Source organism: Thamnophis elegans, chromosome 17 (genome assembly GCF_009769535.1).
Source record: "Thamnophis elegans isolate rThaEle1 chromosome 17, rThaEle1.pri, whole genome shotgun sequence".
Lineage (NCBI taxonomy): Eukaryota > Metazoa > Chordata > Lepidosauria > Squamata > Colubridae > Thamnophis > Thamnophis elegans.
The window spans coordinates 11945177-11969584 of NC_045557.1; the positions used below are offsets into that span (position 1 = coordinate 11945177).

The 24408-nt window shown below is 46.6% G+C and overlaps 1 protein-coding gene across 2 annotated transcripts in view; it reads left to right on the forward strand.

Annotated features, from left to right (window-relative positions):
• Window positions 1-4516: 4516 nt before the first annotated feature.
• LOC116519870 (neuroblast differentiation-associated protein AHNAK-like) overlaps window positions 4517-24408 on the forward strand; it is a 78059-nt gene continuing 58167 nt past the window's right edge. For both annotated transcript variants that reach the window (XM_032233958.1, XM_032233957.1), the window contains exon 1: window positions 4517-4656. The gene's annotated coding sequence lies outside the window, so the exon portion shown is untranslated. The remainder of the gene's footprint in view (window positions 4657-24408) is intronic.

Sequence of the window (24408 nt, forward strand, 5' to 3'; positions counted from 1 at the left end):
AAGCAGGTTTCGGATGGAAGACCACAAGGAAATCTCAGAATTTCTAAACAAGACAATGCAGGTACTCCTTTAGCATAACTGAGCCCCAAATGTCCGTTGCTAAGCAAAACATGGTCGTTAAGTGAGTTTGGGCCCATTGTACGACCTTTCTTGCCACAGTTGTTAAGTGAATCACTGCAGTTGTTCAGTTAAGCCGAGGTGGCGCAGTGGTTAGGGTGCAGTACTGCAGGCCACTTCAGCTGACTGTTATCTGCAGTTCAGCAATTCTAATCTCACCGGCTCAAGGTTGACTCAGCCTTCCATCCTTCCGAGGTGGGTGAAATGAGGACCCAGACTGTGGAGGCAATATGCTGACTCTGTAAACCGCTTAGAGAGGGCTGAAAGCTCTATGAAGCAGTATATAAGTCTAACTGCTATTGCTATTGCTAGTTAGTCACATGGTTATTAAGTGAATCGGGCTTCCCCATTGACTTTGCTTGCGAGAAAGTTGCAACAGAGAATCAATAGTGACCCCGGGACACTGTGACTGTCATAAATATAAGTTGGCTATCAAACTGCTGAATTTTGATCATGTGACCTTCAGGATGCTGCAATGGTCGTAAGTATGAAAAAGTTTGAACAGTCACTAAATGAACCAATGTAAATGTATGTATGTATGTATGTATGTATGTATGTATGTATGTATGTATTTATTTATTTATTTAGTGTCACAACCCCTGGTATGCCCAAATATGGGAGGAGGCATACTGCTTCCTTTCTCTGTCTATCGGCTGATCACAAGAGACCATCCAGACAGAAACCCAATATTTTTACTGTTGCCTTTGTTACATTTGTGTTGTATTTGGGCTGATAAATAAACAAAGGGAGACCAGTATAGATCTATTTCAAGCTATTTAGCTCTCATCAGCTAGCCATACACTTACTGGGATTTGAACCTGTGCTGTATTGTGGCTTAGTGGCTAACACAACTGCTTAATAGGTAATACAGCACAGGTTCAAATCCCAGTAAGGGTATGGCTAGCTGATGAGAGCTAAATAGCTTGAAATAGATCTATACTAGTCTCCCTTTATTTATTTATCAGCACAAATGCAACAAACACACACACATACACACACACACACACATATTTCTAACGATATGAAGAAAATTGTCAAGTTGTTTCTGTAAACTCACCAAAAATCACCGTCCATTCCGAAGTTAAGAAACGCTGGTCCTATTTTACAATTTCCCCCTCTACAACAACCCTGTGAGGTAGATTGGGCCGAGGGAGAAGAACTGAGAGGCTGAGGCGTCTCTCTTGTTTTCCCCAAAACATTCTTGAAAATCCCAGAGCTTCTCCCTTTGATAAAATCTTTGGCACGGAGCACTGTTAATTTGTGTGGGAAATCACAAGATCTCATGCAAATCTATTAACCGCAGCTAGATAATGCAACAAATTATCCCCCTGCGTTTGTTCGATAACGTAGGGAACTCCTTGCCACAAGATTTCAGGTCTCCAGGTGTGGGTGGCAGAGAAGTGATTAACACAAGGTGGCTGTCTTACGTCTTTCTTCTTTAATTTTCCAATTTAATTTCCCAATTTCTCAGTCTGCTTGCCTGCTGGAAGGCCCCAACGTCGGCAACTAGGCGACTGGTGGACTACAATTCCCAGAATTCCCTAGCCAGCCATGAGGTGGGGGGGGGGATGCAGTCTTGAACTAGAAAGCCAGTTTGATGTAGCGGTTAAGGTGATGGGCTAGAAACCAGGAGATGGTGAGTTCTAGTCCCGCCCTAGACACAAAAGCCAGTGGCGTGATTGGGCCCAATCAGCTGGAGACAGTGAGTTCTAGTTCTGCCTTAGGCCAGCTGTATGACTGGGCAAATCATCAGCTGTGTGACTTCGGCCCAATCACCAGGAGACTGGGAGTTCTAGTCCCTCCTTAGGCACGAAAGTTGGTTGGGTGGCTTTGGGCAAATCAGCAGGAGACGGTGAGTTATAGTTCTGCCTTAAGTATAAAATCCAGCTAGGTGGCTTTGGGCAAATCCCCAGGAGACGGTGAGTTCTAATCCCGCTTTAGCCATGAAAGCCAACTGGGTGACTTTGGGCCAATTACCAGGAGACGGTGAGTTCTAGTCCCGCCTTAACTGTGAAAGTTGGTTAGGTGATTTTAGGCAAATCACCCAAAGACAGTGAGTTCTAGTCCTGCTTTAGCCATGAAAGCCAATTGGGTGACTTTGGACCAATCACCAGGAGACAGGGAGTTCTAGTTCTGCTTTTGCCATGAAAGCCAATTGGGTGACTTTGGGCCAGTTTCCCTCTCTCTCTCTCTCTCTGTGTGTGTCTCTGTCTCTCTCTCTCCGCAGCCCACCTCACAAGGTTGTCGCTGTGGAGAAAATAGAAGGAAGTAGGAGTATTGGGCCTGTCCGTCACTTTGAGTAACTTATCAAGTCACAAAGGCAGATTAAAAAAAAAATCAAATAAATAAATAAATAAATAAATAAATAAATAAATAATAAGCAAGCTGTTCAATGAACATGGTCATTAAATTAATTCCTGTTATGGGTGTACCCAATCCCTCCAACCACCAACGAATCAAATTATCCGTGTTTGCACCCAGGCTAACTCCCCCTGCCCCCCCACCCCACCCCAAAATCCCAATTTAGACAAACTAGATAGTTGTGGAAACGCAGCTGCCAGGTGATTGAAGGACCCAACTAAGTGTGATTGTGTGAAGGGGTGGAGAGCTTTTAAAATGTTGACCTTGGAGGGGGGGGGAGAGGCATGGGGTGGGATGGGGTGGAGGTGCCCCTCTCATCAACACAAAGTGGACATGGGGGGGGGTTGACCTCCAACCCATGGAAGAGAAGTTGCCTTTGGAGGTTGTGGGAGGTTCATCCCTGGAGGCTTTCAAGAAGAGACTGGACTGCCATCTGTCAGAATGGTGTAGGGTCTCTTGCTTGGGTGAGGTGGGGGGTTGGACTAGATGACCTACAAGGTCCCTCCCAACTCTGTTATTCTGTTATTTCATCACTGAGTTACTTTTATATCTATATTTATTTTCTATTAAATTATTTGTGGCCCATCTTACGCTTCAAGGTGACTCTGCACAGCTCAGTTACTTTTTCTTCCTTTCCTTTCCTTCCCTTCCTCTTTCTCCTCCCTTCTTTCTTTCTTTCCTTCATTCCAACCAACCAATCTCTCCTTCCTTCCTCCTTGCCCTCCCTCTTTTCCTTCCCTCCTTCTGTCCTCCTGCCTGCCTCTTTCCCTTCCCTCTCCCCCTCCTCTTTCCTTACCTTTCTCCTTTTTCCTTTCCTCTTCCTTCCTTCCCCCTTCCACTCCTTCTTCCCTCCCTCCTCCCTCTTTTCCTTCCTTCCATCCTTCCATCCCTCTTTCCTTTCCTTCTCCCTTCTTCTTCCTTCCTTCCTTCTTTCCTTCCTTCTTTTTAACCAACCTATCTCTTTTTCTCCTCCCTTTTTCCTCCTTCTTCCATCCTCCCCTTCCTCTTTTCCTTCCTTCCCTCCCTCCCTCTTACCTTTCCTTCCCCTTTCTCCTTCCTTCCTTCTTTCCTTCCTTCTTTTTAACCAACCTATCCCTCCTTCCCCTCCCTCTTTTCCCCCCTTCTTCCCTCCCCCTCCTCCCCTTTTCCTTCCCCTCCTTCTTCCCTCCCTCCCTCTTTTCCTTCCTTCCCTCCCTCCCTCTTACCTTTCCTTCCCCTTTCTCCTTCCTTCCTTCTTTCCTTCCTTCTTTTTAACCAACCTATCCCTCCTTCCCCTCCCTCTTTTCCCCCCTTCTTCCCTCCCCCTCCTCCCCTTTTCCTTCCCCTCCTTCTTCCCTCCCTCCCTCTTTTCCTTCCTTCCTCCTTCCCCTCCTCCTTCCCTTCCTCTTTTCCTTCCCATCCTTCCCTCCCTCTCTCTTACCTTTCCTTCCCCCTTCCTTCCTTCTTTCCTTCCTTCTTTCCTTCCTTCTTTTTAACCAACCTATCTCTCCTTCCCTTCCCTCTTTTCCCTCCTTCCCTCCCCCTCCTCCCCTTTTCCTTCCCCTCCTTCCCTCCCTCTCTCTTACCTTTCCTTCTCCCTTCCTTCCTTCCTTCTTTTTAACCAACCTATCTCTCCTTCCCCTCCCTCTTTTCCCTCCTTCTTCCCTTCTTCCCTCTCTCACCTCCCTTTTTCCTTCCTTCTTCTCTTTCTTCCCTCCCCCTCCCTCTTTTCCTTCCTCTTTTCCTTCCTTCCTTCCCTCCCTCTTACCTTTCTTTCCCCTTTCTCTTTCCTTCCTTTTTAATCAACTTATCTCTCCTTCCCCTCCCTCTTTTCCCTCCTTCTCCCCTCCCTCCCCTCCCTCTTTTCCTTCCTTCCTCCCTCCCTCCCTCCCTGCCTTCCTTCTTTCCTCCCTCCCTCCCCTCCTCCAGGCCGCCTCTTTCCTTTCCCTTCCCTCTCATCTCCTCCCCTCCCCTCCCTTCCCTTTTCCCCGACGAGGGCCGAGCGTCGAGTCACACCCATCCCGGGCTAAGTTACAAGAGCCGCAGCCGGGCGGGGAACGCCCCACTCGCTTCGTTCCCGCGGCAGGGCTTCGTCGGGAGCCCGCTGGTCAGGGCTCGGTCGCCGCCACCAGGAATCCAGGAACCGGGTCGGGGCTCTGGGATGGCCGTGCTGGGCAGCTGAAAGCCACCCACCCACAGGTGAGGGCGGGGCGCGCGTCGGGGGGTCCCGGAGCCCCTTTTTCAGCGGGTTCAGTGGGAGGGGGGACTCGGGGGCCAGCTGCCCCCTGCCCGAAAGTCGCGCGGCGCTGCAAGACCCCAACTAGGAGACCTCCATTGGGAAGTCGGTGGAGCCCCCTCCCCAAGAAGTCGCGCCTTGCAGGGAAAGGGGGCGCCCCCTCCCCTCCTGGCCACCGCCCTGAAGAGTCCCTGCGTGGAACTACTGAGAAAGTTTGACAGCGGGAGCGGAGTGGGGAGGGGGCTTCGGGCAAGAGATTTTGTCCGGCTGGAGGAGGGGTGGTGGTGGTCCCGTTTCCCCACAATCTTCGGACTGAACAGAATAAAAAGAGGGGGTGCAATCGCGACCACCACCCCCTTTTTTGCATAGAGTCTGGACGTGCCACTCCTGAGGGTTGAATCTGGAGCGGGAAAGACCCCCCCCGCGCTATCTTGATTTAGAAATAGGCGGGCAGTGAAGCCCCCCCAAAACCCTCCCTGCAGGTGGGCTTCCTTTGGGGGCGAGGGGGATGGACCCGTCCGAGAAAGTCTGAGCTTCCCCGTGCCCACTCGGGGCTGGAAGGTGCGCGTAGGCCGGAGCTGATGTGGCTGGCAGCGCGGGCAAGGCGTTGGCTTTAATCCGGAGTGACTCCGGTTCGGGGGGAGGGTTTCTCGCGCCTTGGCATTCCCAAGGAAACAGGGTCTGTGGGGAGGGGGAGACCCGTGGGGCTTTCCTAGCGGGGACCCCCTCTTTCTCTCTCTCGGGACTGGCGTTCTTTTTTTTCCGCTTGGGCACTTCGGGACAGGGCGCGGCTCCGCTTCCAGCCTTCGCCCCGGAGTTGCGGAACGGGGGCGGCCCGCAGGTTGGCAGCTGTGCCCAAGGGGCAGAGGCAAAAGGCGTTTGGGAGGGAGGGGAAGGGGCTTGGATGGGTTCGGAACCCCCTCCCCTCTTTTTCCTTTGCAAAGCCCCCACCCCACTCCTGGCTCTGCTTATTGCCCGAGTGGCTTCGCTTTGGAAGAGCCGCGTCGAGAGAGAGAAAGAGAGAGAGACAGAAAGAAAGAGAGAAAGAAGAGAGAAAGAGAAAGAGAGACAGACAGAAAGAGAGAGAGAGGGGGAGAGAGAGAGAAAGAAGAGAGAAAGAAAAATATACAGACAGAAAGAGAGAGAGAGAGAGAGAGAGAGAAAGAAAGAAAGAAAGAAAGAAAGAAAGAAAGAAAGAGAAAAGAAAGAAAGAAAGAGACACAGAGAGAAAGAGCTGAAGAAGCTTCTTGGATGAGAAGCGAAAAGTCTTTAAAAGAAAAAAAGCAAGAAAGTCCAGTTGCCTCCTGGAAAAAAGCACTTTTGAGAGAGAGAGAGAGAGAGGGAGGGAGGGAGATGTTTCGGTCGGTCCCGTGGGAAGCCGAGCTGCCCCACCCCACCCGTTGCCCTCCTTCCATTCCCCTCCCTTCCCCTCCCCACCCCACCCTCCCATTCGGATCCAGCCAGCGCCCTGGAGTCACTCAGCTTTGCTCTGCTTCTGCAACTCCATTTGTCTCTTTCATCCCCTCTCCCTTTTGCTTACTGCAACTGGCCTGGATGTGGATTGCGGGCGGGGCAGGCGCTGGATCCTGGCTGGGGCTGGCCCCTCTGGGCGGGGAAGCGCTCCCCCTCCCCACCTCGCCCCCCTCCCCGCCCTTGGGTCCCCGCCAGCCCTCTGGAATGCAAGCTGGGTGGAAAGACTGACGAAGGCCAGCCACGCTCGGAGGGGAAGGGCCGAGCCCATCCGAAAAGGGCCTGGGAGGGGGCTCTAATCTAGGGAGAGGGGGCCAGGGTGGGGTAGGGGGGTGAGCAGAAGCCAAGGGAATCCCTAAGAAAGCCAGAAAGCGGGCAGCGCAAATTCATACGACCCCCCCAAAACTTGCAGAACTTGCAAGAGCGAAATCACCGAAAAGGAAGGAGAGAAAGAAAGGAAGAAAAACAGAGGAAGGGAAAGAAAGAAAAGGCTGTGATTGCATAAGCTGTTGGACCCCTCCCAGAATTAACAGGACACCCTGGTTGGGTTTATTTTCATTTATCTATTTTTATTGATGGGATTTAGAGGTCGTGGGGGGGGGGTGTCTTGTGGCGCAGAACCGAGAGATGCAGTGCAAAAGCTAAAAAAAATAATAAAAGAATTAGGGGTGACATGATAGCCGTATTCCAGGATTTGAGGGGCTGCCCCAAAGAGGAGGGGAGGTCAATTTATTTTCCAAATAACCAGAGGGCAGGACGACGGCAATGGATGGAAACTAATCAAGGAGAGAAGCAACCTGGAATTAAGGAGAAATTTCCTAACAGAGGGGACAATTAACCAGTGGAACAGCTTGCCACCAGAAATTGTGGGTGCTTCATCACTGGAGGCTTTTAAGAAGAGACTGGACAGTCACTTGTCTGAGATGGTACAGGGTCTCCCGCATGAGCAAGGGGCTGGACTAGAGGACCTCCAAGGCCCCTTCCGGCTATTCTAAACTCAAAGAGTTGCACAAATAGGAACAAATTTGCACAAATTTTGTAATCTCCATCCCTTGGGAATAACATTTTTTATTTTTAATCTCTTACATACAGTTACAGGTATCCATTCACACAGTTATAGTTCTTATTTATAGTTATCACTTTTATACATTTGTTTTTCCATATAAAAAGTTAAAATATAATTTCTGGGTTGCTTTGTTTATCGTCCCATACACCTATTTTATATTATCACCACTCTACTTTTCCTTTCTTTTCTCCCTCCCTTCTCTCCTTTCTTCCTTCCTCCTCTCTTCCCCTTTCTTTCTTCCCTTGACTCTCCCCTACTTCTCTCTTCCTCTTCCTCCTCCTCCTGCCCTTCTCTTTCTATCCCTTCCCTCCTTCCTCTCCTTTCCTCTTCCTTCCTTCCCTCCCCTTTCCTCTCTTCTCCTCTCCTCCTCCTCCTCTTCTCCTTCATGCCCTCACTCCTTCTCTTTTTATCCCTTCCAGCCTTCCTCTCCTCTTCCTTCCTTCCCTCTCCTTCCCTCTCTTCTCCTCTCTTCCTTTCTGTTATTGTGGTTATCTCTTTTCATTTCTCAAGTGGTGCATTTTCGGAATGGTATTCCCGCAAGCCCAGATATAATTTTATACCTATCATTTCCCTTTTCTTCCCTATTGTATCCCACCTGTTTTTATTTATCATTCTTGAACATATACTTGTATGTGAATACTTTCTTTTCTATTTTCCCCTCTTCCTTCCCTTTTTTTTTTTCATTTAATAGTGCGTCACCTGGGCTCTATATCTCTCTCTCTTGCTTCCTTTTCTAGATTTCTTTCTCTAGAATGTTCCCCATGTCTTGAAGAACACCCAATTAATATAAAAAGGTGACAAGATGTAAGAACGGATCACTTGAGGAATTCATGGGTTTTATGTTTGGGAGAGAAGAAGGGTATCCAGCTGCAGACAGGCAATACCCCCTTGCAAGTGCAGGATGAGTAGGAGGGGCAGCTCCCAAAATCAGTCAAATTCACACAATTGTAATGGGAGATTTCGAAAGCGAAGTCACACCATGTAGCTCCCAGCTCAGGCATGCCGCAAACTCACCCATCCCGTTTCATCCGAGCAGAACAGTGGGATTCCCACAACACCTGGAAATTTGGGACAACTTCTGAAATTTCTGTCACTAAGTGAGATGACGATTGCCTGAATCTTGCCCCCGTTTCACGATCTTTCTTGCACAAATTGGTGAAGTGACTCACGGCGGTTGTTCAATCAGTCACATGGTCGCTAAGTGAGGCTTCCTCAACGGTTTTGCTTGTCAGGACATCGTCCGGGACACTGGCACCATCATAAATACAAGCCGATTTCGCTCGCGGGTCTGTAGGGATGCGGCCACCGTCGTTAAGTGTGAAACACGGTGATCGGTGCCGTTTTCAAAGTTACTAAATGAACTGTTTCAAACTGACTGCCTTTAACCTAGATTAAAGTGTCATGCAAACTTAATCCAGGTTTTGTCTCGTTTTTTTGCAGGAATGTAAAAAATGTGGTTAAGTTTGCAATAGACTGGGCCTACCCCGCAGGGTAGGCTGTTACAGCTTGCCGAGACCTCTTCCGAGAAGGGGAAAGGGGTGTGTGTGTGTATCTTTTACGGAATGGGTGTGTAGCGTTGAGGTTGGGGCGTTCTTGCAATGGGTCACCACAGCAATGCCCCAAATATTTACGGCAGCACGAGAGCAGAGAGTGGAATCGAAGTATAATTCCCTCCCCATCCCAATCCAGTGTCCTCAGATCTTTGGCCAACAGAGCAGTTGGCTGGGGATTATGGATCCTGGCAAGAGGAGGGTCAGATCTTTTGCACCCGAAAAATTGCTCTGGTTATCACTCCATTTCCACACTTCCTTCTGCAATTGCTATCTGGGAAATTATCCTCTTTCAACCGCCGTACACTAAATAAATAAAAATTCTCTTTTTTAAAAAACAAACTGGGACAGACCGGAAGAGTCTAGTTCTCCTCCCCACCTTCCGCAGCCAGTTTCCCACCACTGGGCCTGGAGCTGCCTGACATGCTCCCTGGGCCCTGGGTCCCCCAACTCCATTTGCCGCTTTCTGCTGATGCTACAAAAGTGGGGCTGGATGTTTTGAACTGTTAATTCACTGTCTGCTTGTCTGGCAATTTGCTTCTCCGGGTTAGCTGGCACGGAGGGCGGTTGCCAGGTTTTCGGCTCTCCACTCGGTCGGAATGGCTGCCCATGAAATGCCCCCCCCCCCCCCCCCGGAGGGGATGGACCAGCAGACACCACTGGCCTGCTCCCGTAAAACTCCAGTTCTTTTCATTCGGTCTTGAAGCTTCATCCTTTTGTTTCAAAATGATGAAAATCCAGGGTTGGCGCCACGAGGCTGAGACACCAAGTTTTGACCCCAAAGGGGGAGGACAGAAACTGGACGATTTGGAACAGAATAACAGAGTTGGAAGGGATCTTGGAGGTCTTCTAGTCCAGCCCCCTGCTTAGGCAGGAAGCTCTATGCCACTTACTTATTTGACTTTATTGTCATTGCGCCTCATACAACGAAATGAAAAGGCCGTCTTCCGTGTGCATTATGCATAAGAAAACCATTTTAAAAACCTATAAAAATAAAATGCAAACACACCTCCTTCGCCTTTGGTGTACAATAGAATTGCAAACCCCTGATGTTGCATTCATATTGCATTGCGCAGTAGAATTCAATATAGTTACTGCTCTGGGATAGAAGTTGTTTTTCAGCCTGCTAGTCCTTGTTTTATTTTACTTTGCTTTATTTAGTTTTCAGCTTCAGTGACACCTTTTGATGTGTACCTTTGGCCGCTGATTTTTCATTACAGAAACCTGGCACGTGGGAGAAAATGTGTAAAGAGCAACTTTAATAGGGTGTTTTTCCCCCACACATGGGGCTTTTAAGATGGATTTTTGCCTCTCAAACCTCAGTTCTAACCTGTCGCCTGCTAACTTTTGCCTTTGCAAAAGGCTGGTACAAAAAGAGGAGCAGGAGAGCCCCCCACCCTACCCAAAAGGGGTCCTTTGCACCCAGTGATTGATTTAATTTTATTTATGAAATTTAGGAGCCAGCCATCTCGCAACTGAGCACCTCTGGAAGGCTAAGATAAATGTCCTGCCTGGCCTCTCTCTCTCTCTCTCTCTTTTTTTGCCCAACTCCTCATTATTGTAATTATGTATGGATTTGTAAACAAAAGTGCTGAGTTTTTAATTAAGGCAGTTGAGATAAGGACCGGACTAATTAAGAGATCCTGCAAGGAAGATTCACTTATCTGATTACTGGCTGCTTGGTATTATCACAGTATCTAGGATCACTGCATTTTACTTTATCCAATTATTTTATCCTGGAACCAGATTACGTATTTTATTTTTATTTTTGTGTTATTGATAAGGTTGCAAGAATAATCAATTAAAAAACCTATTCTATTCTATTCCCTATGCTGCTATTCTAGTTATATTATTTTCTATATTCTGTTCTATTCTATTCTATTCTATATTCTATATTCTATGCTATTATTTATTCTCTTCTATTTTTCTATTTTCTATTCTATTCTATATTCCATGCTATTATTTATTCTATTCTATATTATTTTCTCCTATTCTATTCTATTCTATTCCCTATGCTGCTATTCTATTCTATATTATTTTCTATATTCTATTCTATATTCCAAGCTATTATTTATTCTATTCTAAATTATTTTCTCCTATTCTATTCTATTCTATTCTATTATATTATATTCTATTCCCTATGCTGCTATTCTATTCTATATTATTTTCTATATTCTATTCTATTCTACTCTATATTCTGTGCTGTTATTTATTCTATTCTGTATTGTTTTCTTCTATTCTATGCTGTTATTCCATTCTATATTCTATTCTATTCTATTCTATTTTTATGCTATGTTCTATTCTTTTCTACATTCTATGCTGTTATTTATTCTATTCTGTATTGTTTTCTTCTCTTCTATATTCTATTCCATCTCATTCCATCCCATCTTATTTTTTTCTTGCTTTGAGTAGTTTCTTGCATGCTTTTAGCGGCCATTCTCCCCCCCCCCCCCGCTTTATAGGCAGTCCCTGACTTACAACCATTCATTTAATGACCATCCAAAGTTACAACGGCACTGAAAAAGTGTCTTATAGCTATTTTCACACAATCATCACAGCTTCCCCATGGTCACATGATCAAGATCCGGACGTTTGAACACTGATTCACAGTTATGACGGTCGCCGTGTCCTGGGGAGGGGGGGTTCACGTGATCCCATTTTGCGACCTTCGGACAAGCAAAAGATTCCCTTAGCAACCGGGGGACTAACTTAACAAATGCAGCGATTCCCTTAACAATGGTGCTGAGAAAAATCATAACGTGGGTCAAAACCCGTTTAGCCTTACTTAGTGGGAATTTTGGGCTCTCTTGTGGTCGTACATCGAGGACGTTCTGTATTTCTTCCCTGTGCATTTTTTTTTGCATGTTAGATTTTTGCCTGTTTTGTTTCTTGGGCCTTTTGGGTGGAATGTTTATTTTTCTTGTTATTTTACTTCCCTGGTTTCCCTATTTGCATTTGCCTCCCCACTTCCAGCTTGCAAAATCTGCAGCACCTGAGGGCAGGACAAGAAGCAATGGGTGGAAACTAATCAAGGAGAGAAGCAACTTAGAACTGAGGAGAAATTTCCTGACAGTTAGAATAGTTAATTGGTGGAACAGAAGTTGCCTCCAGAAATTGTGAATGCCCCAACACTGGAAGTCTTTAAGAAGATGCCGGATAGCCATTTGTCTGAAGTGGTGTAGGGTTTCCTGCCTAAGCAGGGGGTTGGACTAGAAGACCTCCAAGGTCCCTTCCAACTCTGCTATTGTATTTGTATTTGTGTATATGTGTGTGTGTGTATGTATGTATGTATGTATAGATAGATAGATCGATCGATCGATCGATCGATCGATAGATAGATAGATAGATAGATAGATAGATATAGATATATAGATATAGATACTGTATCTCAATGGTGTGTTTCAAATTTTTTTAGAACCTATTCTGTGGGTGTGGCCTGTTTTGTGGGAGTGGCTCGTCAGTCATGTGACTGGGTGGGAGTGGCTTGGCAGTCTTTTGACCGGGTGGGTGTGGCCAACTTGGAAAATGTGGTGAAACTCACTTAACACTCTTGCTTAGCAACCAAAATTTTGGGCTCAATTATAATCATGTTTTCTTTCTTTCTTTCTTTCTTTCTTTCTTTCTTTCTTTCTTTCTTTCTTTCTTTCTTTCTTTCATTCTTGTGTGTCTCTCTCTCCCTTTCTTTCTTTCCTCCCTTCCTTTGTTCTTCCTTCCTCCCTTCCTTCCTTTCTCTTCCTTCATTCCTTCGTTCTTCCTTTCTTTGTTCTTCCTTCCTCCCTTCCTTTCCCTTCCTTCCTTCCTTCCTTTCTTTCTTGTGTGTGTGTCTCTCTCTCCCCCTCTTTCTTTCTTTTCTCCCTTCCTTCCTTTCTTCTTCCTTCCTCCCTTCCTTCCTTTCTCTTCCTTCATTCCTTCGTTCTTCCTTCCTTTCTTCGTTCTTCCTTCCTTTCCCTTCCTTCCTTCCTTCCTTCCTTTCTTCCTTCCTTTCTTTCTTTCTCTCTCTCTCCCCCCATCTGTCTCTCTCACACACATTATATATAAACCTAAGTTAGTTTCTGGTTGTGTCCTCTTCGCCCTGCTCTTCAAAATATCCCGGTTTAATTTGCCTCCCAGCTGTTCCTCCTTTTCTCCTGTGACGGGCTCGCTCCAAACAAGGAGGCAGAGAGGTTACATTAGTTTGCGGTGAAACGAGGCACCCCGTGCCCTGGCACCTTCTCCAAAAACAAAATTACTTCCCTCTCCTGACCCACCTCATGCAAAATGGCTTCCTTCCCACACCGCGCTTTCCCCGTTTTCTCCTCCCAGGTAGTGGGGTTCAGTGGTTAGAGCGCCTCCCCCCCGCAATGTCAGGGTTGCAGAAAATGCTCTAAAAAGCTTTTTGATCGACCCCTGGGCTCCGTCCGTCCGTCCAAAGCGGGACGGGGGCTTCACGAGGTTGCCCCACGTGAGGGAGGCTGGGAGCAGATTCCGAAAACGCTGCAAAAATTGTGATTTTTTTTTTTTCCAGGATCCTCGGCCAAGATTTTTGTCGATGTTGCTTTGCAGGAAAGCTGCCAGTTGATGGATTGTTTTTATTTTATTTTAAAAAACGGATAATAATAGTAGTAGTAGCAGCAGCGGTAGTAATAGTACCGTACTGGTGGTGTCCTATTTACAGGACATTCAGAAGGTGGTTTGTGTCCCGTTCGGGGATTTGCAAAAGTTACACTTGCGATTTCTTGTATTTTTTTTTTTTAAAGGCGTTGCAGATAATCCTCGACTCATGACCAGTATTGGGCTGAAAATTTCTGTTGCTAAGTGAGACGGTTCTTAAGTGTGTTTTGCTCCATTTTACAATCTTTCATGCCACAGTTGTTAAGTGAATCGCAGCAGTTAAGTTAGTCACCCAGATGTTAAGTGAATCACTGCAGTTAAGTTAGTCACATGGTTGTTAAGTGAATCACAGCAATTAGTCACCTGGTTGTTAAGTGAATCACTGCAGTTAAATTAGTCACACGGTTGTTAAGTGAATCACTGCAGTTGTTAAGTTAGTCATTTGGTTGTTAAGTGAATCATTGCAGTTGTTAAGTTAGTCATTCGGTTGTTAAGTGAATCACAGCAATAGTCACCCAGTTGTTAAGTGAATCACTGCAGTTGTTAAGTTAGTCACACGGTTGTTAAATGAATCTGGTTTCCTCATTGACTTTGCTTGTCAGAAGGTCGCAAAAACGCTCCTAAGTTCCTTTTTCCCAGCGCCGTTGCAACTCTGGTCACTAAACCAATGGTCATAAGTCGAGAACTAGCTATATTCAGATTTTCCTCGCTTTGACTGAAGGCCACCCAGACCACAAAGAATCTTACTCCGCACCTTTTCCTAAGCTCCAGTGTAAAGGATATGTTTGCCTTGCTGTGGCTTCTTGTGATCATGTACTGCAACCATGAGGACCAGAAACTTGGAAGGGGGAGGGGAAAGAACCGCAAAAAGAAGGTGAATGAATTTGCTGAGCCCAGTTGCATTTTTGCACATGGTGTGTGTTCCTTAGAAAGGAAACCATCCCCTTGTGCTATTTCCGCAAGCTTTACAAATTGACACAAGGCGTGTAAAAAGAACTAGGGCCTAAATCCGTGAGGGAGAAACTTTTTGGCACCGAGGGCGCTAACTGGAAGGTGTGTGCATGTGCGTGCACAAGAAGTGGGTTCCTACCGGTTCAGCCCGGTTCAGTCGAGTAGGGAGTAACTCGGCTTGTTACCTCCCCCACCAACCGGTTCTATCTGCATCGCCACCATCTTGATTTTAGGTTTTGGGCATGCGCAGAGCCATCTTCATTGCAAACATTTAACCCCCCCCCCCTTTTCTAATGTTGTGCGCATGCGCAAACCTTTTTAGGTACAAACACACATATCCGCGCCAAAAAAAATTGTGCGCCGAACCGTCAGTAATGCCGGTGGCAACCCACCCCTGGTGTGCACATGCGCACCCCGGAGAGATGGAAATCCGAAAACCAGCTGGCCGGCTCATGCATGCCTGTTTTTTGGGCATTTTTCAGTCGGTTTTAAGGTTATTTACTGGGCCGTTTTTGCCCTGAAAAATAGGCTGGAAAAAAGCCTGTTTTTAACCCCACAGTTGATCCCCCCAAAGCTATGTTGCTAAGTGAAACGGTTGCTAAATGGGTTTGCTCCATTTTATGACTTTCATTGCCACCATCGTTCAGTTAATTGCTGCATTTGTTAAATTAGTCACACAGTCGTTAAGCGAGTCTCGCTTCCCCCTTGACTCTTGCTTGTCAGATGGTCGCAAAAGAGGATCACGTGACCTCCAGGAAAGTGCGGCCGCCATAAATCTCAATCAGTTTCCACACCGCTGGATTTTGATCACGGGACTCTGGGGATGCCAGCAATGGTCGTAGGTGTGAAAACCGGTCGTAAGTTACTTTTTTGAGTGTCATTGCAACTTTAAACGGCCACTGAATGAACTGCTGTAAGTCAAGCACTGTTGTTCTCGATTTACGACCACAAGGGAGCCCCCGATTTTTGGTTGCTAAGCAAGACAGCCATTAAGCCAGTTATATAACTGTTTTTCGCCACAGTTGCTAAGTGAATCACGGCATTCATTAAGCGAATCTGACTTCCTCCAGTGATTTTGCTTGCCGGGAAGGTTACAAATGCGGATCACGTCATTTCCCCCCCCAAACTGTTGTAACTTCAAACAGTCATTAAACGAACCACATTTTTGTTATAGTCATTAAAGCAAATCCAGCTTCCGAACACCCCAGGGAAGATGATTAATGATGGTCATGGGACCGCGGGACACGGCGATCATGGTTAATTCAAGCTGGTTTGTTTGTTTGCGTGTTTGTCTGTTTATATTTCAGACTTCTTAATCTCCTGTTGGAACTCTCGCCTCACAATCCGCAGGCTGTGAGTTCGATCCCAGGTAGAGGCAGGTATTTCTCTCTCTGGGCATGTTGAGAATATATATCTGCTGAACAAAACTCCTCATTGGCAACAGGGAAGGGCATCCGGCCAGTAAACACCCAGATCCACTCAGTTGTCCAGACGCCATCTTGCAAGGGATTATGGGGTTGTGAAATGAGGATGAGGATGACTTCTTAACCATCCGTCTCTCTCAGAGAGCACCTCTGGTTGGTTGCTTTGGATCGTGCGACTGCGACGACCCCTTGCGTTGGTCATAAGTTTGAGGACTGGTTCTAAATCACTCTTTTCAGCATTGTTGTAACTTCAGTCACAAAACGAATGGTTGTAAATTGAGGATTACCTCTACAGGCCCTTCCCGAACTCTAGGAGGACAGTAATGATGTAGGAATAACTGAACAAAGGACGAAAGGAGGTGAAACTGAGCGGATGAAATTTATTCGGTGCCTATTCAGACAACCAGGGGCATTTGTGCCAGCCAATAAAACTTTGCCCCCCAAAATCTGAAACGGTAAAGCCCAAACTTGGGCTTAGCTTTTAAATTCCCGTTAGAAGATCCTGAGTATATTGTATATGAGGGACACGATGGCTTAGTGGCTAAGATGCCAAGTTTGTCAATCAGAAAGGTGGGCAGTTCGGCAGTTTGAATCCCCAGCGCCGCATAACGGAGTGAGCTCCCGTGACTTGTCCCAGCGCCTGCCAACCTAGCAGTTCGAAAGCACATAAAAATGCAAGTAGGAAAATAGGAACCACCTTTTTTGGGAAGGGAAGAGCGTTCCGTGCACCTTCGGTGTTGAGTCATGCCAGCCACATGACCACAGAGACGTCTTCGGACAGCGCTGGCTCTTTGGTGTTGAAACAGAGATGAGAACTGCCCCCTAGAGTTGGGAACAACTAGCACCTAAGTGCAAGGGAACCTTTATCTTTAGCTATATTGTATATAAATATTCCTCTAAGAACAATACGACTCTACCTGCAAAGGGGGAAGAAGAAAGAAATCTGGTTTTTGGTGTTTCTTTTCCTCATCGCAGGTTGCTAGTCCTCAAGGTTCCCATGGTAGATTTGGAACTCTTTGGGTGAAATGCCTACTAAAAATCTCCAGCTTGGAAGCATTCTTGAGGGAGATAAGATTCCATTATCGGGCTGCAGCAGCATCTTCGGTGTGCATAATTTTCACGCCCTGTCCCATAAACCAGTTTAACCAGTTCCCCCTGCCCCCCCGCCCAGTTTGTGGGCAAAATGATACAAGTTCCTGAGATCCTTGGTTTTTTTCACAGGTGGCTCTGAAATGGAATGCAGGAAGCTGAGGGTGTGTATGTATGTGTATTAGGAGGGGAACTTGTGCTTGAAATGTGCAAAGTTTCTCAACCTTAGCAACTTGGTGGACTTCAATTCCCAGAATTCCCCCAAGCCAGCATTGTTTTTAAATATGGTTGCCACATTCCTGTCCCAGATCTTTGCTGGATTTGCAGGATAACCCCCTCCCCCTCTACACTCCCCTGCCCCTCCAAAACACACCTATAGCTCTCAGATCTTGCTGGTGGAGATTTAGATACAATGAGGGTTAAAATGTCCATATATATATAAATACTTGTTTCTCCTGCGGTTGCTGGTCCTGTAAAATTTGGATTGCAAGCATTCCAGTGAAACAAGCCCCTTTGGAATGTGTGAACGCACATTTCCTTTTCCTCTTTTCTTCTTTCTTCCTTTTCCCTCTTTCCTTTTCATCTTCTCTTCTCTCCTCCTTTCCCTCCTTCCTTTTTCTCTCCTCTCCTCTCTTCTTCTCTTCCCTCCTTCCTTTTCCCTCTTCTCTTCTCTCCTCCTTTTCCCTCTTTATTTTTCTCTCTTCTTCCCTTCCCTCCTTCCTTTTTCTTTTCTCCTCCTCTCTTCTCTTCTCTTCTCTTCCCTTCCTTCCTTTTCCTCTTCTCTCCTCCTTTTCCCTCCTTCATTTTTCTCTCCTCTCTTCTTCCCTTCCCTTCTTCTTTTCTCTTATCTTCTCCTCTCCCCTTCTCTTCCCTCCTTCATTTTTCTCTTCTCTTTTCTCTTCCATTCCCTTCCCTCCTTCCCTTTTCTTTTTTCTTCTCATCTCTCCCCTTCCCTCTTCTCTCCTCTCCTCTCCCCTCCTTCCTTTTTCTCTCCTCTCCCCTCCCCTCCCCAACACCTTTAAAGCTGCGCTTCAGAGCTCCTCCTCACCAGAAACCCTTCAGATCTGGCAAGATTTCTTTGGGAAAGTTTTTTTGCCCAAATATGGAGGCTCGAGTGAAGATGCCTCCAGCAGAATCTAGAGGGGGAGGGTGGGGGGGGGGAGAGAAGGGAAGGAGCTTGGAAAACGTTTGCAAGGGTGGGAAGACCCACTGGAGGTGGGGGGGGGAATGGGATGCATGGGGTGGATGGGAGACGACAGTGAGGATTTGGTGGGACAAGAAGATTAGGTGGGATGCTTTTGGGGTTGCTGGGACCCTCCCCCCTGGCATAGACCTGGCGTGGAGGTGAGCCTCATATCGACCTGATCATCCTGCTTCCCCATCTTAAGTAGGTGTGAGAGAGACACGCAGGGATCTGAAATCTGATTCCCATTGCAAAGGAGCTGCCGCCCTCCCAGCCAGGAACAAGCTAGAGCAGGTTTCTGCAACAAAAGCAGCGGGATAGGTCTGGTCAGGTTCTCAGCTCCTGCCCGGAGGCTTGCAAAGGCGTGAGGGTTGTGTTTGTGAGTGTGTGCCTGAGCTCACACCCAGGGGCCACGGAGCACGGATCTTCGTCTTAACGCCAGGAGGGAAGAGCAGAGTCCGAGGTGGCCAATTGCTTGCAGTCGATTCCTCTCAAAGGAGATTTCTCCCTGCGGGCGAGCAGTGTGCAAAGCTGGTGTGCGTGTAGGTGTGTAAGTGCGCATGTGCAAGACCACACCTGGAATCCTGCATCCAGTTTTGGTCACCACGCTGTAAAAAAGAGTTTGAGAGTGTAGAAAAAGTGCAGAGAAGAGCAACAAGAATGATGAGGGGACTGGAGGCTCAAACATGCAATGAACGGTTGCAGGAACTGGGTATGTCTAGTTTAATGAAAAGAAGGTCTAGGGGAGACAGGAGAGCATCTTCCAATATTTGAGGGGCTGCCCCAGAGAGGAGGAAGGGGGTCAAGATATCCTCCAAAGCACCCTAAGGCCAGAGAAGGAAGAATGGATGGAAACTGACCAAGGAGAGATTCAACCTGGGATTTCCTGACAGGGAGAACCATCAACCCATGGAACAGAAGTTGCCTTCAGAAGTTGTGGGAGCTTCATCCCTGGAGGCTTTCAAGATGAAACTGGACTGTCAGAAATGGTGTAAGGTCCCCTGCTTCGGTGGGGGGATGGACTAGATGATCTACAAGGTCCCTTCCAGTAGTTATTCTGTTAATCAGAAGATGTGGGAGCTTCCTCCCTGGAAGCTTTCAAAAAGAGACTGGACATCCATCTGTGACAAATGGTGTTGGGTCTCCTGCTTGGGCAGAGGGGGGTTGGACTAGATGACCTACAAGGTCCCTTCCAACTCTGTTCATCTGTTCTTTCAGGCCCGATGGGGTTTTCTTTCCATGGGACAGGAAGGACAGATCGGAGCTACAAGGCTTGAGACCTGAGTCACCTTCTAGGACAAAGTGTGGTGGTTAAGGCCAGAAACTGGGAGTCCTAGTCCCGAGTTCTAGTCCTGCCTTAGGCCCCCGAGCCGGCTGGGTGACCTTGGGCCCAAGCACTTTCTCTCAGCCCAAAAGAAAAGGAGTCCATTTCAAACCCCTTTCTGGAAAACCTTCGAAAAGGAAACTCCGAGAATCGGACACCGTGGAATGCAATTAAAAATAAAATAAAAGGAAATCGGCAGAGTAGAGAAAGAACACGAACGGAAACCATTAGAAACGACGCAAGATTTCCCCTCATCGGGGCGTGGTGTCTTCACCTTTTGCACAGGTGGGACTTCGCCCCGGAAAGGAAGGGCGAAGTACCCTTCCCGTATCTGCCCTCCGTGTGTGGGTTGCATTCCTTCGTGGGAATCTGGAGTCGAAATTCTGGTCTGTTTGAGCGAGGGCCCAAGAGAGGAGAAAGAGGGTAGTGCGTAGCAGCAGTAGTAATTGCTCCGTGTTGTGCATTGCCCTGCAATGCCGCAACTCTCGGAAGCTGTTCCAGAAATTCTGGCTCTAAACCCTTCCAAGGAAACCTGTCGAGGCAGGAAAAAAGGAACAAATCACGGCTCTTCCCACCCAGGGCTTCCGCCATCCTTCTCTGTCGAAACCAACTGCAAGTCCTCGACTTACAGCCGCCAACTGAACTCAAAACTGGCCTGAAAATGCCCCCCCCCCCCAAACACCCTCTTATTTCACCATTTTGTGGGGTTTTCCCGGCCATTTTGGCCTGAAAAAAATGACTCCAAAATGGCATGAAAAAGGCTCGAAAAACAGCCTGTTATTTGGCCATTTGGGGGGCTGTTTTCAGGCAGTTTTTCGGGCAGTTTTCTAACACTCCAGCGGCCACGAGGACCAGCTAGCTGGCATGCCGGCATCTAGAGGAGCAGCTGGCCACGGCCTGCATGCCCACATCTCTGCATGGCACCTCTGGCTCAGGTGGCGTAGATTCACCATCACAGCTTTATACCATCACTGACAGATGGCTGCCCGGTTGCTTCTCTCCCCTCCCTACTTTGAAGAGGGTTCCTGTTTTCTTTAATAATTCTTGCAATAATGGAAATAGAGGCCCATTTGGCAATTAATTGCACAGTAGATGGCCGGATATTTTGCAGATATTTTGCTGGGAGTGTGGCGGGAGAAATGAGGAGGTGTCCTCTCCCTGAAGGTGCCCTTGGGAGTGGAGATGTGTTGACGCTTTATTTGATTGATTCATGAAAGATTTATGCTGTCAGTTTTCCCCTATAAGATGCCTCTGGCTGGCTTATACATTATAAAAATAGAAACAGAATTTAAAGAGTCAAACGGCGTAAATTAAAAAGGTAAAACTAGATGAAAACAGGATTAAGCGATGGACAGCAGAAGGGGCTTCTTGTTCTGTCAATCACTTAAGACATTTTGAGGGAGGGAGGGAAGGAAGGAAGAAAGGAAGGAGAAAGGAAATGAAAGGAGGAGAAAGAAAAGAAGAAAAGGGGAAAGGGAAAAGGAAAGGGAAAGAAGATAAAAGGAGGAGGAAGGGAAGGGGAAAGAGGAAAGGAAAGGAAGGGAAAGATGAAAAGGGAAAAAAGGAAAGGATAAGATAAAAGGAGGAGGAGAAGGGAGGGGGAAAGAGGAAAGTAAAGGGGAAAGGAAAAAGGGAAAGAAGATAAGAGGAAGAAGAAGGGAAGGGGAAAGAGGAAAGGAAAGGAGAAAGGAAAGAAGAAAGGAGGAAAGGAAAAAGGAAAAGAAAAGATAAAAGGAAGAAGGGAAGAGGAAAAAGGAAAGTAAAGAAAAGGAGGGGAAAGCAGAAAAGGGGAAAGAAGAAAGGAAAGGAAGATAAAAGGAGAAGAAGGGAAGGAGGAAGATGAAAGAAGAAAAGGGGAAAGGAAAATGGAAAAGAAAATAGGATAAAAGGAGGAGAAAGGAAGAGAAGAAAGGGAAAGAAAGTTAAAAGGAAAAGAAATTCAGCTTGGCTTAGCTTAGTTTTTTGCTCTGTTTGATTTGGGGTCAACTGGCTTATCAGGCAAGGAAGCCTTTTAGAGGGGAGGGATGGGAAATTTATTTATTTATTTATTATTTGTCAACAACTACAAGGAAGCAAGTATGAAAACACACAAATAATGGCACAAATAAATGGATATAAAGAAGCAAAACATAGCTCTCGACACATAAAGAGGACAGATCAAGGCATTCTCCTAAGCCAGCATCCTATTTTGCAAAGTCAGAAGCAGACGGGCAACTGGGGGAAACTGAAAATCCTTCATCAATTCCTTTTGGGTTTCTTTCTTTTCTTTTTTTTTTTTTACTCTTTTGCAATGCACCAAATTGTGAAACTCGTTTTACTTATTTTTTTTCTTTTAAACTGTGCATTAAAAAGGGACCCTTTTATTTTTGTCACGCTTTCCCACCCAAATCTCGGCTCTGCAACCAGCAGCCCTTCTTGCCAACGTGTCCATCATAATAACTTTCAGCTCTTTCCCTCCCCCATCAATCATCTGGCCACAAAAGCTGCCTTATGTCAAAGGCTCTGTCCCCATTGGCCAAGCTGGCATGGGCATGGGCGTGGCTGTGGTACGGCAGCCAATCACCTTTGCGGAGTTGCTTCTTCACTTGCCCAGCCTGGCAGTTGATTTCTCTCATAGAGAATCTTGTGTTGTTGTCTGTTTTTTTTAAGCCGCTCTATCCATCTGACTCTTTTCTTTGGAGGACTGATAGAGCCGATCTGGCTCCTGCTACTCTATGATTGCTCAGTTCACAATGGCTGCTGCAAGACAATTTTGGCTTACAAGGGCATTCAGCCTATCATAGCTATGATACAAAGCCAGAATGTGGGTTTGTTGGTTCCACCAGACTGCATTCACAGCATAGAGCCGTTCTGCAGTTTTAAAAATAAGGTTTAAAGCAGGGGTCTCCAAAGTTGGCAACTTTAAGACTTTGTGGACTTCAACTCCCAGAATTCCCCATGCTTGGCTGAGGAATTCTGGGAGTTGAAGTCCACAAGTCTTAAAAGTTGCCAAGATTGGAGGAGTCCTGTTGTAAGCATTTTGCATATGTGGATGGGCCTTGCTTACAATATTTTCACTACTGGATTGAGAAACATCACTAAAATTCCTTTCGTTAATATATAGATAGTCCTCAACTTATAACCACAATTGGAATTGGGATTTTGGTCGCTAAGCAATGCAACTCCTCCATTGAGTTTGCTGGTCAGAAGATAACCGGAAGTGTCATAAATCATGAATCAGGTGACCGCGGGACTCTGCAACCGTCGTAAATGTGAGCTGGTTGCCAAGTGGTGCGATGGTCATAACTTTGAGGACGGGTCAGAAGTCATTTTTTCCCCACCCCGTTGTAAATTCAAACTGTCAAAATAATGGTCATTAAGTCGAGGAATCAGTCTCCTCCGACCTATTTTGAATTTCCAAACTAAGAAACTAAACTAGTATTTCTCAACCTTGGCAAGTTGAAGATGTCCAGACTTCAACACCCAGAATTCCCCAGCCAGCATTCGCTGGCTGGGGAATTCTGGGAGTTGAAATCCAGACATCTTCAAGTTGCCTAGGTTGAGAAACACTGAACTAAACCCTGGTTATTCTTTGTAATTCTCGGAGTAAGTTTGAGTGCCATTTGACCGTATTATGCGGTGGGGGTTGTAAATGAATGCTTTGGCTGCATGCGGATTGTTATAGATGGGTTATAGTTTGAGAAAATGTCAGTGAAACACTATTTTGGAAAGTAAAATAGGAACGTTTCGATGTCTTTTGTACACCTTGCATTTTATCAACAACGTGATGTTTCAGAGTGTATAACTCATGGACGGATGGATGGGTTGGATTTATAGAGCTGCCCATCTCAGCCTTGTGAATGGGGGGCACAAAAACAAGGCATAATGAAACATTTCAGCGAAACTGCCATCCGTAAAGACTATAATCCTGTCACCGCCTGCCTTGTCAGCTTCTGCTAATAGCCAGGCCCATCCTTACACGGTTGATTTGTGCAGGACATTGGAGCTGAGCAACCGAGGCACAGAAACAAAAACCACGTCCAAAAATCAACCTACCCTTTGAGCGTGGAATAAATGCATTTTTGGGCTGCTCCGTTGAGAAACATAAAATTTCTCTCCATATCTCTTGTGGGGGCTCCATCACTAGAGGTTTTAACAGTTTAACACCATTTCTGACAGATGGCAGTCCAGTCTCTTCCTGAAAGCCTCCAGGGATGAAGCTCCTACAATTTCTGAAGGCAACTTCTGTTCCATGGGTTGATTGTTCTCACTGTCAGGAAATTCCTCCTTAATTCCAGGTTGAATCTCTCCTTGGTCAGTTTCCATCCTCAAAGCAGTAGTCCTTATACCAACCCGATTAAATGATTGTCTGCTTTTGACAACCTATTAAAACCTATAAAGTCCTAGTAAGACCACACCTAGAATATGGCATATTTGAGGGGCTGCCACAGAGAGGAGGAAGGGGGTCAAGCTATTCTCCAAAGCCCCTGAAGGCCAGAGAAGGAAGAATGGATGGAAACTGACCAAGGAGAGATTCAACCTGGAATTAAGGAGGAATTTCCTGACAGGGAGAACAATCAACCCATGGAACAGAAATTGTGGGAGCTTCATCCCTGGAGGCTTTCAAGAAGAGACCGGACTGCCATTGGTCAGAAATGGTGTAGGGTCTCCTGCTTGAGCGCGGGGTTGGATTAGATGACCTGTAAGGTCCCTTCCAACTCTGTTAATCTGTTAAATTCTCAGCATGGCTAGTCTAGGGAAGAGAAGGACCAGGGGAGAGAGGAGAGCAGTCTTCCAATATTTGAGGGGCTGCCACAGAGAGGAGGAAGGGGGGTCAAGCTATTCTCCAAAGCCCCTGAAGGCCATAGAAGGAAGAATGGATGGAAACTGACCAAGGAGAAATTCAACCTGGAAATAAGGAGGAATTTCCTGACAGAACAATCAACCCATGGAACAGAAGTTACCTTCAGAGGTTGTGGGAGCTTCATCCCTGGAGGCTTTCAAGAAAAAAACTCGACAGCCCATTGTCTGGGGTAGCATAGGGTCTCCTGCTTGAGCAGGGGGTTGGACTGTATGACCTACAAGGTCT